The sequence below is a fragment of the Phoxinus phoxinus genome (assembly GCF_949152265.1).
Source record: "Phoxinus phoxinus genome assembly, chromosome: 14".
Classification (NCBI taxonomy): Eukaryota; Metazoa; Chordata; class Actinopteri; order Cypriniformes; family Leuciscidae; genus Phoxinus; species Phoxinus phoxinus.
Window position 1 is genome coordinate 24776352 of NC_136889.1, and position 15272 is coordinate 24791623.

Genomic DNA, 15272 nt, shown 5'->3' on the forward strand with positions numbered 1-15272 from the left:
TCCATATTTCATACCAGAAATACATCCCAAGACAGTATTTTACACCCAGTGTGAAAGGCAGCCGTCAAGTCCGGGAGGAGAGGGCAGGGCCTAAATCAGTTTCTTGCGCGCCAGCCTGGCCACCAGAGCCAAGAAAAACAGCCATCACTATCATACTGTCATCTGGAGGAGCAAGCCTCACTGTTCTGTTCGCCTACAGCGGATTAACCACAAGCTTGTGAAAATATGACGACTCTGCCATGTACCAGTGAGATTAAACTGCTTGAAATGGGAGGTGTTCTTAAGTCCTTTTGGCACGGTTTTAGTCCTCACTAAACATGTCATATGCACGACTGGAGCAGTGCCTGTGTCAACTCAATGTGGAAAAACATGACAGAGAACCACATATATGGAGTATACAGGGTACAATTATTCATTAACATGCTCTCGTCATACATAATAGGAAAAGCGGTCACACCAGCTGCAACATTTCTCAACAGTGTAGCCAGGGTATGAATAATATTTGGGGGAGGGGTAGGGGGGGAGGGGGTCTGTCCACCCTAATTAAGGAACCTCCCCACAAAGGAAGTGAAAACAAAAGTTGGGGGGTCTTAAGTAAGGGATAATGTACATCCAGCCGGTTGTTATCTCAGAATAAACCCCAGACAGGGTGATCAGGTCTTGCATTTATCCTGAGATAACAACTGGCTGGATGTACATTATCCCGCTTATTACATGGCTACTTGCCACATAAGTAAATAATTGGACACGAAATATTGATCTGAGTCAAAATATTTGATTAGCTCTTTAAACGCAAAGCTTCCACGAGAGAGCTAGCGCGGTAAGTTCAAACTAGACGGACATTTAAGGGATGCGGTACAGTCTTACCACTTATTACACAGCATTTCACCACATAAATAAAGATATTGATTTGAGATGAAACTGTTTTAAAATCATACCTTTTTGCTGTCTTATAATCCAAAAGTGTACAAAACAATCACAAAATGGTATAGCAGCTGCATTTGTATGAAACAAGAGAGAGAGCGAGTCCACGATACTGGATGACATAATTAAATAACTGTACACAAAATATTGATTTGATTGAGTTTTCAAATTTTATTAGCACACCAAACGCAAAACTTCCACGAGGAAAATTGTTTTCCTAGCAAGCGTATAGCACTGCTGACTTCAGTAACCCGGATGAGCCTGTGTTATGTTTTCAGCAGTTGTTACGTGGGAATAACACACACTATAGATTGTGCGATTGACCAATCGGATTCAAGTATTCCACAGAGCCGTGTAATAAAGGTGTGTATTATTTTTACATGTAAGAATACGTTCAGTAACCCCAAAACGTTAGATAAGAAAGAAGTAATAATGCGCTAAACGGACAATCGCGAACAGATGTTGCATTTGTATGCTCAATCGCTGTCTGTTAACGTTATTGGCGATTTACCCATGCATGTTTCGTTTTTTAAAAATGACTTTGCTACTGTTTTAAAAATGTCATAACTTTTCCTTATGAAAACACCAACTTCTCTCTGGTTACATGCAGGATTTTTCCAATTATTTAGTCTGCTTAAAGCACACCCTTTTCTTACAATTGTCTGCAAGCTTGCATTCAGATCTGCCTTCACCCAATCAACAAACGTTGAATTATATTTTCTCTAAAAAAAAAAAAATCGGATAATCTGTTTCACTCGGATATGTCATAGAAAGAAATGATTTGTTACTACTTTCATTGCATCAAAATGTCCCACCACATTTGTATCAGTGATTATGTTAGCATGCACCCTTATAATGCAATTATAATGAGATTTAGGCGAATCTTGACCTCATGTTAACACAATACTTCGATCAAATTGATGCGATTAGCTTATAATCGTAGCAACCATAACCGTATAGTAAAATATGAGGCATATACCAATTTTAATCGTAATAAACAGGCATGTAAACAGTTTATGTGCATCTATTCCACTCTGACCAAAGTGTGAATGTGCTTGTGTGACGTACACGGATGATGTTTTTATGCTCCTGCAGTTATGTGCAAATGTGGAAACATGGCGGGAAAGAAGGCATCGCATTTTTTTGGTTCTGCAGAAATGAGTTCAGTGTTGACAGCATTGCGCGGCATGAATATAATGCAGTGTATCGATGGTCGAAAACATTGAAATTGAGACATTAGAGACACACTTCCACATTTTAAGGTCCTTAGCAATAATCAGAATAATGGAAATTGCATGTATACCGTACTGAAGAGATTTGCTTTTGTCATGTAAGCGTAAGCATCTTACTGCGATTTAGCCCTTACTCTGTTTATTGGAAGTAATCGCATTATTGGTACACATGTAAACGTAGTTACTGAACGTCTTGCATCAGATAAGATGGGTTTTGGAAGCAGCATTTAACGTTGACTTTAACCTTTAGTTGAATTTATTTGCCTTGGCAGATAGTTCTGCATCTGTTGCTTTTCGGCACTATTAAATACCTGCTTCTTTTCCAATCCAGCATTTCATCTTTTTCCAATTTTTCAACCTTTTGTCATTTTACACTCTTACCTGGCAAGTGAAAGATATAATCTGCCATGTTTTTTTCCATTATCTCATTCTGTCATAATTCATACTGGATACGTCCTACCAAGGGTCTGTGTTTAATTTAGCTGAAGTCATGCTAAAGTTTCCTCAAGCTGAATGAAATGTATAAAAAAAAATGATTTCAGTTTCATCTTATCATCAAGATCAGCCTCTGCTTTGGATCATCAAAATGTATTTCCTACTTATTATTTCTTGATATCTGTCTCTCTCTATTCTTTTTCATCCATAGTTGTATCCACCTTCTCACTGTGTCATTGTTGTTTGGCTGGCCTTACTGTAAACCTAAGGACCGGGGGCTCTGGTCTCTCTCTCTCTCTCTCTCTCTCTCTCTTGCTTTCGTGCAAGACTCAAACCAGCTCTGGAAAGTTTTCCTCAGTCTTAATCCTGGCATAGTTATTCCACTCTATGTACGTGTTTATGAAGTCCTGACAAAATCCTTCCTCTTCAGCCTCTCCCTCTCTCCTTCACTTCCCCTCTTTCTCCCTCTGGGGCTCCACTCTCAGAGATTTAATTTCAGTTCTCCTGTCTAAAGGAGAAAGATTCTACTTTGTAAGGACAGAAATGAAGCTGTTTTAAAACCTTTTTTTAATGTGTGTTTTGAAGTTTGAAGGAATATTCTAAATTAAATACAAGTTATAGACACCATGCACCAATGCAATCAAAATGTGTGTGTGTCCCCTCCATATAATATGCGTGTGTTGGCTTTGTCAATAACAAAAGTTGAACAAACGTTGACAAAATTATCTTTTAGAAGATGTACACATTCAAAATGTACAGTCTGGGTAAGTGGTCCAAAAATATGAATGACTCATCTTGTACCCGTGGGGGTGTCCAGACTACCAATCAGATGCTTTCTAGAATGAGAATGTCCCTCCCCCTAATATATGATGTAACAGAGTTTTATTTATTTAGACTTCATGAGAAGCTTTGGTATGCATTTCTAATTGCCACAGAGCAGAGCTGTGAAATATGTTTTGAGGAAAGTTTTGAGAAGATTAGTAGGCTCTCAACCAAATGTGGCAAAAAAATATGTAAACCTTAAAATGGAAACCCGTGGTTTCTGAGATGAAGCTCTCATGGCCACAGTTTAGACCACTGTTAACCATGTTTTGGAGATGACTTGGCCTTGACTTGGCAGGATATGTTTTCACCCTCATTAGATTTTAGACCAAGATACTGAGAATCCACAGTGCCAAGTAATAGTGTTTAGAAAGTGAATTTTGATCAAATGTTACAGCTCTGGCCACAGCTGAAATGATGTGATTCATAAAACCCCTGGTAGGTTATTTTACTGCTTTCATTAACATGTGAAATCACACTGTAAATCACACTGTAAATCACAAGGTTTTTTGAAAACTTTATGTTTGTTTAGCATTTCATTCCCCATTGGCTGCATGTCATAATATCTGAAATCATGTGGAACAGCTCCACGAGCCGCAGTGGATTGGATGCAAGATTAAACCTCAAGGACTTCTGGACTATCTCATTTTTTAAAAGGCACACTTGAGCAATGACGGTTAAAGCACTTTCACACTACAGCTTTTTGTAAGTCGGTTTGATGCCAGAGCTTGGCTCGTTTGATTGGTGTCAAAGCATTTTTTTTTTCCGAACTTGGGTGTGCACCAACAAAACATAGGGTTTTATTCATGTAAATCCTGGTACAATTTACTATTAGTATAAAAGCAATTCCTAAATTGCAAAAGTGAACCCCTATTGATAAAATATAATTTGCATCCTTGCATGATTCCATTCACTCAATGCGAGGGTCAATAATTACCTTTCCATTCACACATTGTTATGCAAATTTTGAGGTATCGCATAAAGAAAATGCTGGATGGAAATGCTTTGCCTCAACAGATCAGGTGATTGGATAACTGGACTAACCAGTGGACTAATCTCGTTGCACACCATCTAAAATGTTGTTTTAGTCATTCTGAACTGCCTTAGCCAAAGTCTGTCATCAAATGATTTAAGACTAGGCCTTCTAGAGTTTGATTTTTTGTCACTTTTAATATTTATTTTGCTGTTCTCATGATAGCTGTATGAAACGTGTAAAGACGTTTCATACCCCCCCCCCCCCCACACACACACACACACACACACACACACACACACACACACTCTCACACACACACACACAGACACACGCGCGTATCCAATTAACAAATATACACACTTGCCATGTAACTCTTGGTCACTCTGTGTTAAAATGTGACAATGAATCATATGTAGAAGTTTAAATCAGCTCAAGTTGCACTGTGTGAATGTATTGTTCTGTCCTAGTGATTTTCTGTAACTCAACCTTGAAGGGAAAGGATATCGCCTATGTTTGTCTTTGCAGGGGTTATTTAGGAATGTGGTAGGCAAGTGACAATGCTAAAGGAACAGTCTCCAGGAAAAATCGACAACCTTCCAGAAGAGAAGTGTCCTCGCAGGATTGATGACTCACCTGTGACCCTTTTAGCTGCTTACGAATGAGAACTGAGTGTGTCACAGATATTGACTTTAAACACATTTGCGTAAAGAACTGAACACCATGTTCAGACTGTACTGTTAACCAATCAGAACCTGTAGAAAAGACGTCAACTTTTCCTATGTGCCTATGACTATTGATTATTCTGTGTCCTGGTGTTAATTTGGCAGCTGGATCCTTTTAGTCATTTTCTATGGCCTTCTTTTCATGCCTTAAACTCTGACAACTAATCTAATTCAGATTTGACTTCTGGTCTTTAATAAACATATTGATCTCTCTTTATGGGGTCAAACACCAAACTAACAGATCCCATAGAGTTAAAAGATATTGCTGTATTTCTTTCTAGAAGCATACATTGCTGTCCGCTCTGACCAAAGTGATTTGATGTGCTAATTACAACCAATGTCCCTTTAAGACAAGTCATTTCACTCGGCGGCCATCTTTGATACGCCTCTCTGGGATGCAAGTGCAGCTCCTATCTCTTTGAATGGGGAAACATCAAATTCACCAAAATTGTTCGCCTACCTTACGATTCTATTTCAATTTCATATCAAGCCATCACCCATATCACCCTGTAGCCCAAGACTGGTTGCCCACTGAAGCTAAGCAGGGCTGAGCCTGGTTAGTACCACCGTCCTTCGGAATGAGGCGTAAAACCGAGGTCCTGACCATCTGTGGTCATTAAAAATCCAATGGCACTTCTCGTAAAGAGTAGGGGTGTAACCCCGGTGCCCTGGCCACATTCCACCCATTGTTCCTTACCATCATGGCCTCCTAATAATCCCCATACATTGAATTGGCTCTATCACTCTCTCTCCTCTCCACTATTGCTGGTGTGTGGTGAGCGCACTGGCGCCGTTGAACTGTGGCAATGCTGAGAATGGTACACGTGTGTTACATTTTGAATTGTGGTCCGACACATTTCTGAAATATTGACAAAATCAAAACTATAAGTGTTTTTGTCCACAAACTTGCCTTGAGTATTTTTCGCCCTCAGTCTATCTCTCTCTGTTGTCTTGACCGGCCTGTCAGTGAGATTGTAGCTCTAAAGAAGGAGGGAGCCTTCTGTGGTTTTCTCTCTCTCTGCTCTTTCCCAGAAAGATGAATCAGAGAGTGGTGACCGCTGAGTGGCCCAGGTTTCTTTCATCCTGCTCTTAAATCTCCCAATGCGCTGAAGGGGGTCCAAGACTGCACCATCTCAACACCCCCGCCCCCCTTTCCCAGAGGGGATACAGCTGTTTAGAGAGTCCTGCCCTTGGATTTAAACATTACAGATTAAATTAGACTCCGCACTGTGATCATACCAGTAATATATTCGTGAGCTTGATGAAATGTTTTGTTTTCCCCTTCATGTCTTGTTTAAAAAGACAAAAAAAAAAGTAATTACTTTCATTAGTGTTGGAGCTGTGGTCTAGCGGCTTCGCAAACACATTGCACTGTAGCTTTTATGTGGGTTATGCAAGTTTGTATTTGGCCAAAAGACATATAACAATGGATTTCATTACATTACAACATTATGCCCACAAAAAAAATAACAACAAAACATCCAAAAGAGCAAAATCATATAACTTTGACAACCCCAAGGTCTATCAGGACATGGATGGTGAATGCACAAATTCAAAGGGACAATTCCCTCAGTAAATCAATAATTTACTCAATATCATGTTTTTTTAAAACCCATTTGACTTTCTTTTTTAATGGAAAAATTGTGAAGAATTTGAACAAAACAACATGATAAAACTAGTCCTGACTTTGACGCTATTTTCTAAATCTTCTGAAGCAAGGCCACATTAAGGGCCCTATCATACTGTACACTCGGCTCAATGTGTCCCCAGGCAAGTGTTTTTTGCTAGTTTCAGCCCGACGCAGTTATAATTTTCATGTCCTGTGCACAAACAAAAACCTGAACAATAAAACCTGGTCTAAAGTCAATGGCGCAATATTTCTTTGCCATTTAAAGAGTGCGTTAGTAATATGCGCCTATGCGGGTCCACAACGAGCTTACACTCTGCTAATTACACACACAGGGACGCGCAGCAGCACACTATGTAAAATATGATTATTGTGTACATAAAGATATGGTGGAATCCAGCTGGTCCTGTAGATGGTCTGCTTGTGCGCTTTAACCTCGCACATGAGCAGATCCGTTTCCTCGCTAGAGAAGTGTTCAGTCTTTCTGCTTCCAAATTTTTCTGCGAGCACAACTGGCTTTTAAAGAGAATGGGAGATGAGACTATGATTGGTTTATTTCATGTTACCCCCAAAACACACCCATTACTCATTAAGAGAATATGGACAACCATTTTAGACCATGCGCCAGGTGCGCCGACCATTTTTCCCGTCATTAAACTAGCAAAAGTGGATTCGGACAAAGAGCACTAGCGCCGTGCGCTTTAGACAATGTGCTTAGAACGTTAAAATAGGGCCTAAATTAATTATTGGGTCTGGGACAAAATCTTCATCACTGTCACCCTTGGTTGAAATTGCAATACCCTCAAGGGTATTTACTACCATCATTCAATCTCGGTCCAATGTATAGCTCTGAATTAAATCATTCCCATATGATTTAATGTGGTGTGTTGGATATTTAACTCAAAAAGGATATTTCTCTACACAGATCTGATATGCATCAGTGGAAAAGTGTTGCTCCCCTCTTCCTCCTCTGGAGTAATGGGTGGATGTTTTCCTGGTAATGGTGATTAATACTTTTTTACTCTCTATTACATCCAGATCTGCCTGCAGACACAAACTCCAGACACGAAGAATAGCATGTAACACAGACCTTACCAATCAACTACTGTTCTAAGACAAATGAACCACCAGTCACAGATCACATCATTTGGACAAGCAACATAACCGTGAACACCTCGATTTAAGTCCCAAACTGCAAATGTCAGGCGACACCAGCCGCAGGAAATGACCAAACCCTGCATGCGGCTAAAAATAAGCCTCGTAGTTAGAAGAGAATAGGACCAGGAAGGCGGCAAAGTACAGCAAATATTATTCCTATTCAACCACTGCTCGACCACAGCACTGTTTTTGGAGTGGAATGGGGGGGAGGGGGGGAGCAGCTAAACAGAAAAGAAAGGGGGCTGCATGATGGGATAGAGAAGGGTGAAAAGAAAGGCCTCACATAGAGTGCTGGAAATCTGACAAAACAAACTATGAGAAATAAGAAAGGGGAGTGGAAGGAAGAGGGCGGAAACGAGCAAAAGGAAGAAAAAAAAAACACCTCGCTCACATTGACACAGCTGAAGACGCTGTAAAACCTCAAAACCCGAAGAGCAGCGGCGCGAATAAAAGCGACTTTACATTGGGGAGCTGAGAAAAGTGTCTGCTTGCTCCTGCTGTTCTGTCATTTTTCTTTTTCTCAGTGGCTTGGTCACACTCGCTATTGTCAGAGATGAAAAAAACAAAAAAACTGCAGAGCTGTAATGCTGGCACGGGACCCACACCACAATCCCGCTCCCGGCTCCCCCTCCCCCTCGCCTCCCTTCCTCCCTGGCAAGCGTGATGCAGCCTGGCACGGTGCTCAGCCCAGCCAAGAATGGAGCTCTTCTCGCCTCACGCTATGTGGTGTGCTGAAATTTCCTGCAGTAAAAGCCTGATTGGGAAGACACCCATTAAAAACGTGTAAAGAGAGAGTGCCGGGCACGACAGCACGCAAGGACGGGGGGCTAACACTGAGGAGAAACCAAAAAACAAGAACGATTCAAGACTGGTTACCTCGCCGCTGCTCTTTCGCCTTTCCATTTCGCATTATTTCCTCCCTGCTTTTTCGAACCCTGTTTTAATTTAAATCGTGGCAAAGCTCCCTCTCGCTCTATGTGTTTCCCAAACCCAGAGCTATTTCCTGATTCACTCCCTCTTTTATATAATTATTCCACAGTCTTGTGTTCTCTTTTATTTTATTTTTCGTTATAGCTTCTGCTGTTCCACGTTCTTGTTTCAGAATGACGTCATGGCCTCCAGGTCCGTTGTGGTTTGGCGTGAGTCTGAAAAGGGCAAAGTTCAGCAGAGATTTGGGAGAATGTGGCAGAAAGGGAGGGAGAGAGAAAGAGAGAGATGAAGGGAGGGAGAGAGGGAGGGAGAGAGAGAGAGAGAGAGAGAGAGAGAGAGAGAGAGAGAGAGAGAGAGAGAGAGAGAGAGAGAGAGAGAGAGAGAGAGAGAGAGAGAGAGAGAGAGAGAGAGCTGCCAAGTCAGTTCTGGTTCATTGAGAATAGCATGCATGGTTGTTCTCCGCACAAGCACCCACAATCATGTCCTCAAACAGCCACCTAGTAACTGTTGCTACTAAAATCTAATACATCAATGCAAACACAGAATGACATAATTTGTTAGCTATTCTGTTATTTCAATAATTACAGTTATGGATTTATTAATTTAAATTAAGTTATATATTCTTTTTTCACTATGTTTAGCTGGACTGATCAGATAATTGTAGTTGCAGACATGGTTTTAATGTACTGTTAGCTGTGATTCTGCTAATTTTGACTTTATATCTCACAATTGCAAATTTACTCCTTAGAACTGATCTCTCACAATTTCCTCAAAATGTGTGACTATATCACAATTAGGGCCGGGACTCGATTAAAAAAATTAATCTAATTAATTAGAGGCTTTGTAATTAATTAATCGAAATTAATCGCAAATAAATATTTGACCTGAGAACAGTGAGAAGTAATTTTTTTTCACATGGATTTTTAGTATACCATTGAATAATGACTGAATACATAAGCTTAAGCAACAAAATATTGTTTATTTTTGTTTAACCAAGTCCAGCAGACCAGTGCTATTTTTGCCATTAAGTGTAACGTTAGCAATAGCCGTTCCGATTTCTTTGTTGCACAGCTTGCACACAACCATGCTCTTATAGGTTGTAAATAGTTTTTTCTTTGACACTGGTGGCTCATCCGATTTTGTTGTGTTATCTTCCTCGTCCGTCTCTCCCCCAATTTCACACAATAGATGTAAATAGAACGTTTTTTAAAGCTAGCTAGCAACTGCCGTGTGTTGATGCGCACGATAAGTTGAGCTTCCAATCAAATAAAAGTAAACGCCTGGCATTGGCCAATCCACTGTTTTACCCGTTTACGGACACAGGATTTGATGTACACAACCATGAAGAAAACAAAGTAACAGTAGACGGAAACGGTTTAATTTGAAACCAGGAAATTCTACTTTAGAGGTACATTTTCACAAAAAAAACGGGACAATTCGTGTCCCAGGAAAGAATATACATTTTCCGGGACTGTCGCTCAAAAAAGAGAACAATCCCTGGAAAACCGGGACGGGTGGCAACGCTAGAAGTTATCGTTTAAATACTGTCTATGGAAGTTAATAACGCTAGTTGGTGCTCCAGTATAATCGGTCCGCCTAAACTTATCCAGTGAGAAACGTTCCGCGGTGCAAAAATAAGTGCGATTAAAATGCGTTAAAAATGTTTAACGCGTTATTTTTTGTGTAATTAATTAATCTTAATTAACGCGTTAAAGTCCCGGCCCTAATCACAATATGACTATATCTCGCAAATGCGTCTTTCTCTCAATTAGAAGTAAAATAAAGCTAATTGCAATTTTATATCTAACATTTGCAACTTAATTTCCTAGAATTTAGACTTCATCAAAATCTCCCGATTGTGATTTTGCAATTGTGAATCTTGCAATTGTGAGTTAAAATCTTACAACTGCAACTCTATTTCTCAAAATGTGTCACTTTATATCTCACAATGTGATTATATCTTGCAATTGCATCTTTATATCTCACAACTGCAACTTTATTTCTTAAAATTGAGAATATGGGCCCTATTTTAACGATCTAAGCACTTGGTCTAAAGCGCAGGGCGCAAGTGCACTGAGGGCGTGTCCGAATCCACATTTGCCAGTTTAACGACAGGACAAATGGTCGGCGCACCCGGCGCATGGTCTAAAAGGGTTGTCCCCATTATCTTAATGGGTGTTTTTTGGAAGTAACTTGCAATAAACCAATAAGAGTCTAATCTCCCATTCCCTTTAAAAGCCAGTTGCGCTCGCCCCATGGCGGATTCGCTATTTACATGACGGAATTTGCAAGCGGAAAGACTGAACTCCGGAGAGCAAACTGATCTACGGGACAAGCCGGATTCCACCATATCTTTATGTACACAATAATAATGTTTTACATTGTAATCCTTTTATTTTTAACATTTGGCATGTTTGTGTGCTGCTGCGTCCCTGTTTGTGTAATAAGCAATCAACTACTAAAATCGTCAACTATAGTTGGCAAGCCTGTGAGTGACATTTCTGAAGCATCAGCACATTTGCTTTTACAATTACTTTACCTTTACTATTTACAATACAACTAATATTAAACATCTACATTGGAAGCAAATGTGAGCAAATTGGGGATGAATTTGCTGGAATCATGTGATCCATGATTAAATCGTACAAACTCAACAAGCTGTGACAGAAACAGCCACTACATTTGTGAAAATTATTTAAATTGAACAGCATACTTTTTTTAACGTTTGCTGGGTAAGTTCCACATCAAATTACCCCCTCGAGTGTCCTGGGTCCTCTCCTCCAGATGTGAAATCTATAAATCACAAATTATCTTGAAATTGGTCGCAGATGAATGGTTTCAGATCTCCCTCTTGTAAACGCTGCCTAATTAAGGTCATTAGCATATAAAAGATTAGTCAACGTCCAAACGCTTTACTTGAGAATGGTGAGCAGCAAGACTTGCTTAGATTTCCAAATGCAGGTCTGCAGTGGCCCGACTCTCTGCCACAAGGAAAAGTGTGTACGTCTGCTTAGACTCTGATTTGGCGCTTTTCCATGTCAAAGACCATTTTAATAAATATGAATGTTGGCGTGGATTTTAGCGTTCACATAGCCTGGGTTTCCCCAGCACGATTTTATTCACGCAGCTAGGCAGCCTGGATACCATGGACCATACTCATGTTTGTCTTGCACAAATGGAAATAGTCGCTGAACATCGTGTAGCCTACACATAAATCCATGACCCATCGTCTACTTCCTCGTCGAATTTCTGTCGCTCTACATACGTCATCTGGTATAATTGAAACGATTGGCTATGAGCTACGTACAGGCGCATTTGATAGACATTCGTAGCATTCGTAGCGTTAGCCAGGCTAGCGTTCACACACTCTGAGATCAAATGTGTGCGTACACACGTTTTATGGTGTTTGAGTGGGAGTGTTGATCAACTTGTCTCCAGAAAATTCCCACAGGAGCCCAATAATGTGAAGGTCGGGTGAATACTTGTTCACTGAGGGTTTTTCAAGTGCTTGACTCTTGTCAATACAAGATCATTATTAACCAAAAATGTATGCACCTCTTTCCATGCAAGAGTCCAGCACTCTGTAAAGTCTACTCCAGCAAATCCCAAATAATTTCAATGACCTTAAGTCTTGACTCAGAGGAGCCAATTCATGTGTTAAAATGAGTCTTCCCAACCATTCTCTCACACTTTGAGCCTGATGAATCTCGACATTGTCATCCTGGAATATAGTAATGATGTGTCTTTCTGCATGCTATACAGCTATACACACTCCACCGAGTAGGGTTAGAAGAACTGTTGCAAAACATATAACATGCCAGAAACATAATAATCACTGCAATAATGATCCAGTCATAGACTCTTACGCATTTGCTAATTTGAATCCAAACAGCAACTTTCTTTTTTCTTTCTTTTTTGGCCAGGTAGTGTAAATTGCTTGTTTAAAAAAAAATTGGGCTATTACTTTTCTAAGTGTTCAAATGTATGAATTCTGCATACCATGCAATACAATGACCAAAAAGGCTAATTCAGGCCATAGCAACCACCAAGAAAAGTGAGAGAAGTGCTGTGGTGGTGGCTTATGAGTACCAACCACACTAGCTTGAAAATTTATAATAATAATAATCATTATAATTTTGCTCTCCCCCTCTTTTGTTTGAGTCTGAATATGAGCAAGAGCATAGCTGTGTGTGTGTGTGTGTGTGTGTGTGTGTGTGTGTGTGTGTGTGTGTGTGTGTGTGTGTGTGTGTGTGTGTGTGTGTGTGTGTGTGTGTGTGTGTGTGTGTGTTCGTGCGTGCGTGCGTGCGTGCGTGTGAATTGCTGGCGAGTTTGTCTGGCTGGGTAGATTTGCCGAGGTGTTGTCTGGATGCCTGTGAGCGACGGTGGTTTCCTGTTTCTCGCAGCCCCATCTGAGATCCCGTGGAAGCACCTGTGTCTCTTCTCGCTCTTCTTACAGCCACAGGAATATACCGAGAGGTCAAGCCCACTGGGACGGGTGAAAATTCCACCATCCCACTCACTTACAGCCTTTCGTGCCCCAGACACAAGAGTTTGCACATCACTAATGAACCTCGGAAGCCTATACATCTGCTTTCCCTCTTGCTCCTGGAGAAGTGTACACTATGTGGGAGGGGGAAACGCCAGACAGCTGTATAATTGCTTGTCTAGCTGCACTGGGAGCAGCTTTTATAGGCTAATAAAGTTCTCCTTTATAGATATAAACCTGTTTATTATTGCACGAGTCTCATTGATAAAACTTTCTCTTTCACCTTGCACATGAGTTTGTGTTCTCGTACACAAACAAATGGGAAAGTCACCAAAGAGATACATATTGGCAAGACACTAATCCGTCCAATACGGTTCAGAGATATCCGTCTGATGTTAGAGCAGTGACGTCTTTCATAAAGACCATGTGTGTGAGACTGCACGAAAATGACATTTTCACAAACCACAAAAACAACTGTAATCAGTTAAGAACATTCAGTTTCCATTGCACTAACAAGTCATTTTTTTTGTTTATTTTTTGCTGGCCAGTATTAGTTTTCAAATACCATTGTAGAAATACAATATTCTCACAGGCACATTTGTCTCCCTTAAGTAATTTATTCCCCAACTGAAAGTGTCCAATAATGGAGGGTTACCGAGATAAAGTCAGCTGGTCATGTAGTCTCAACATGGCAGATAGCATGAGGGGCAACCGAGGGGTAAAGTTTGGCTGGCAGCATGGGTCCGTTTGCCTCTGCTAGATGCTATAACAACACCATCTGTGGTAAAAAAATAACCTATTTTCTGTTGACAAACATTACAAATGTAGCTGTATATTTCATTATATTATAGTAGATGTTTTTGTAGCAATTATTAATTATTTTGGATTTTAATTATATGATATGAATACCCTTACAAAAAGTGTATTCAAATGCGTCATTACTCTACTTAAACTTTAAACTAAAAATAAGCACTTTCAGTCTACTTCTTTTGTACTTCTCAGAAATATATTTACAAAATTACACAAGTATACTTGACTATACCGACAGAAAAGTCTAAGTATATTTGTCCTATACATACACAATCTTTTGATTGAGATACTTAAAAGTATAATTCAGTAGCCTATTCTAAGTATACTTGTCTTGTAGTTGTGTTTACTCTTTTGATTGAGTAGCCTATTCAGGGTTTTTTTCACATAGGCTAGTTTTACATGTGTTATAAACTTACATTGTTTGATTTGAAAATGTGGATTTTATAAATAAATAAATAATTCTGAGTATGTGATTTTTTGTGTAGTCTACTGGTAGTGTACATAGGAATTTACTTTAACTTTAATCTACTTAATAAAGTTAAAAGTATATTTCAAGTATAAAAATAATACCTGAATAGGAACATAGTAGTACACTGCAACAATAATATATAAATAATAAACTGTAAGTATATATATATATGTAATGTTATATCCACGTAAAAAAAAGTACAAGTATACTTGCTGAATAAAACTACTTCATTACTTAAGAGATACTTCAAAGAGAGAGTGTGTATACTTCAAAGTGTACTTTCATAAACTAAAAAATGTCCTACAAGTATTTAAGTAAACCATCAGGATATGAACTTGTAGTATAGTTGCAGTAAAAACGAAAATTGTAGTTGTATGCAACAGAAGTCAACATTTGAAGTGGATCAAAAAAGTTGTCCTAAGACAAGAACGGGTATCGTTCAAAATTCATGCATAACTTTGATAAAAGGTTCCACTTCAAATGTTGACTAGTTGTGTACTCAAAGTTTATACTGTTACACTAAAAGTATACTTACAAATATATTTTTATACACTAAAAAGTGGGCCAATTTATGCTCAAGTATGTAGTATTGAAAAAGTACACTTACAAGTATACAACTAGTTCATTGAAAGTATACTTAGGCTCCTACATAAACCCCTCATATACCCTCAAATAGGGCCT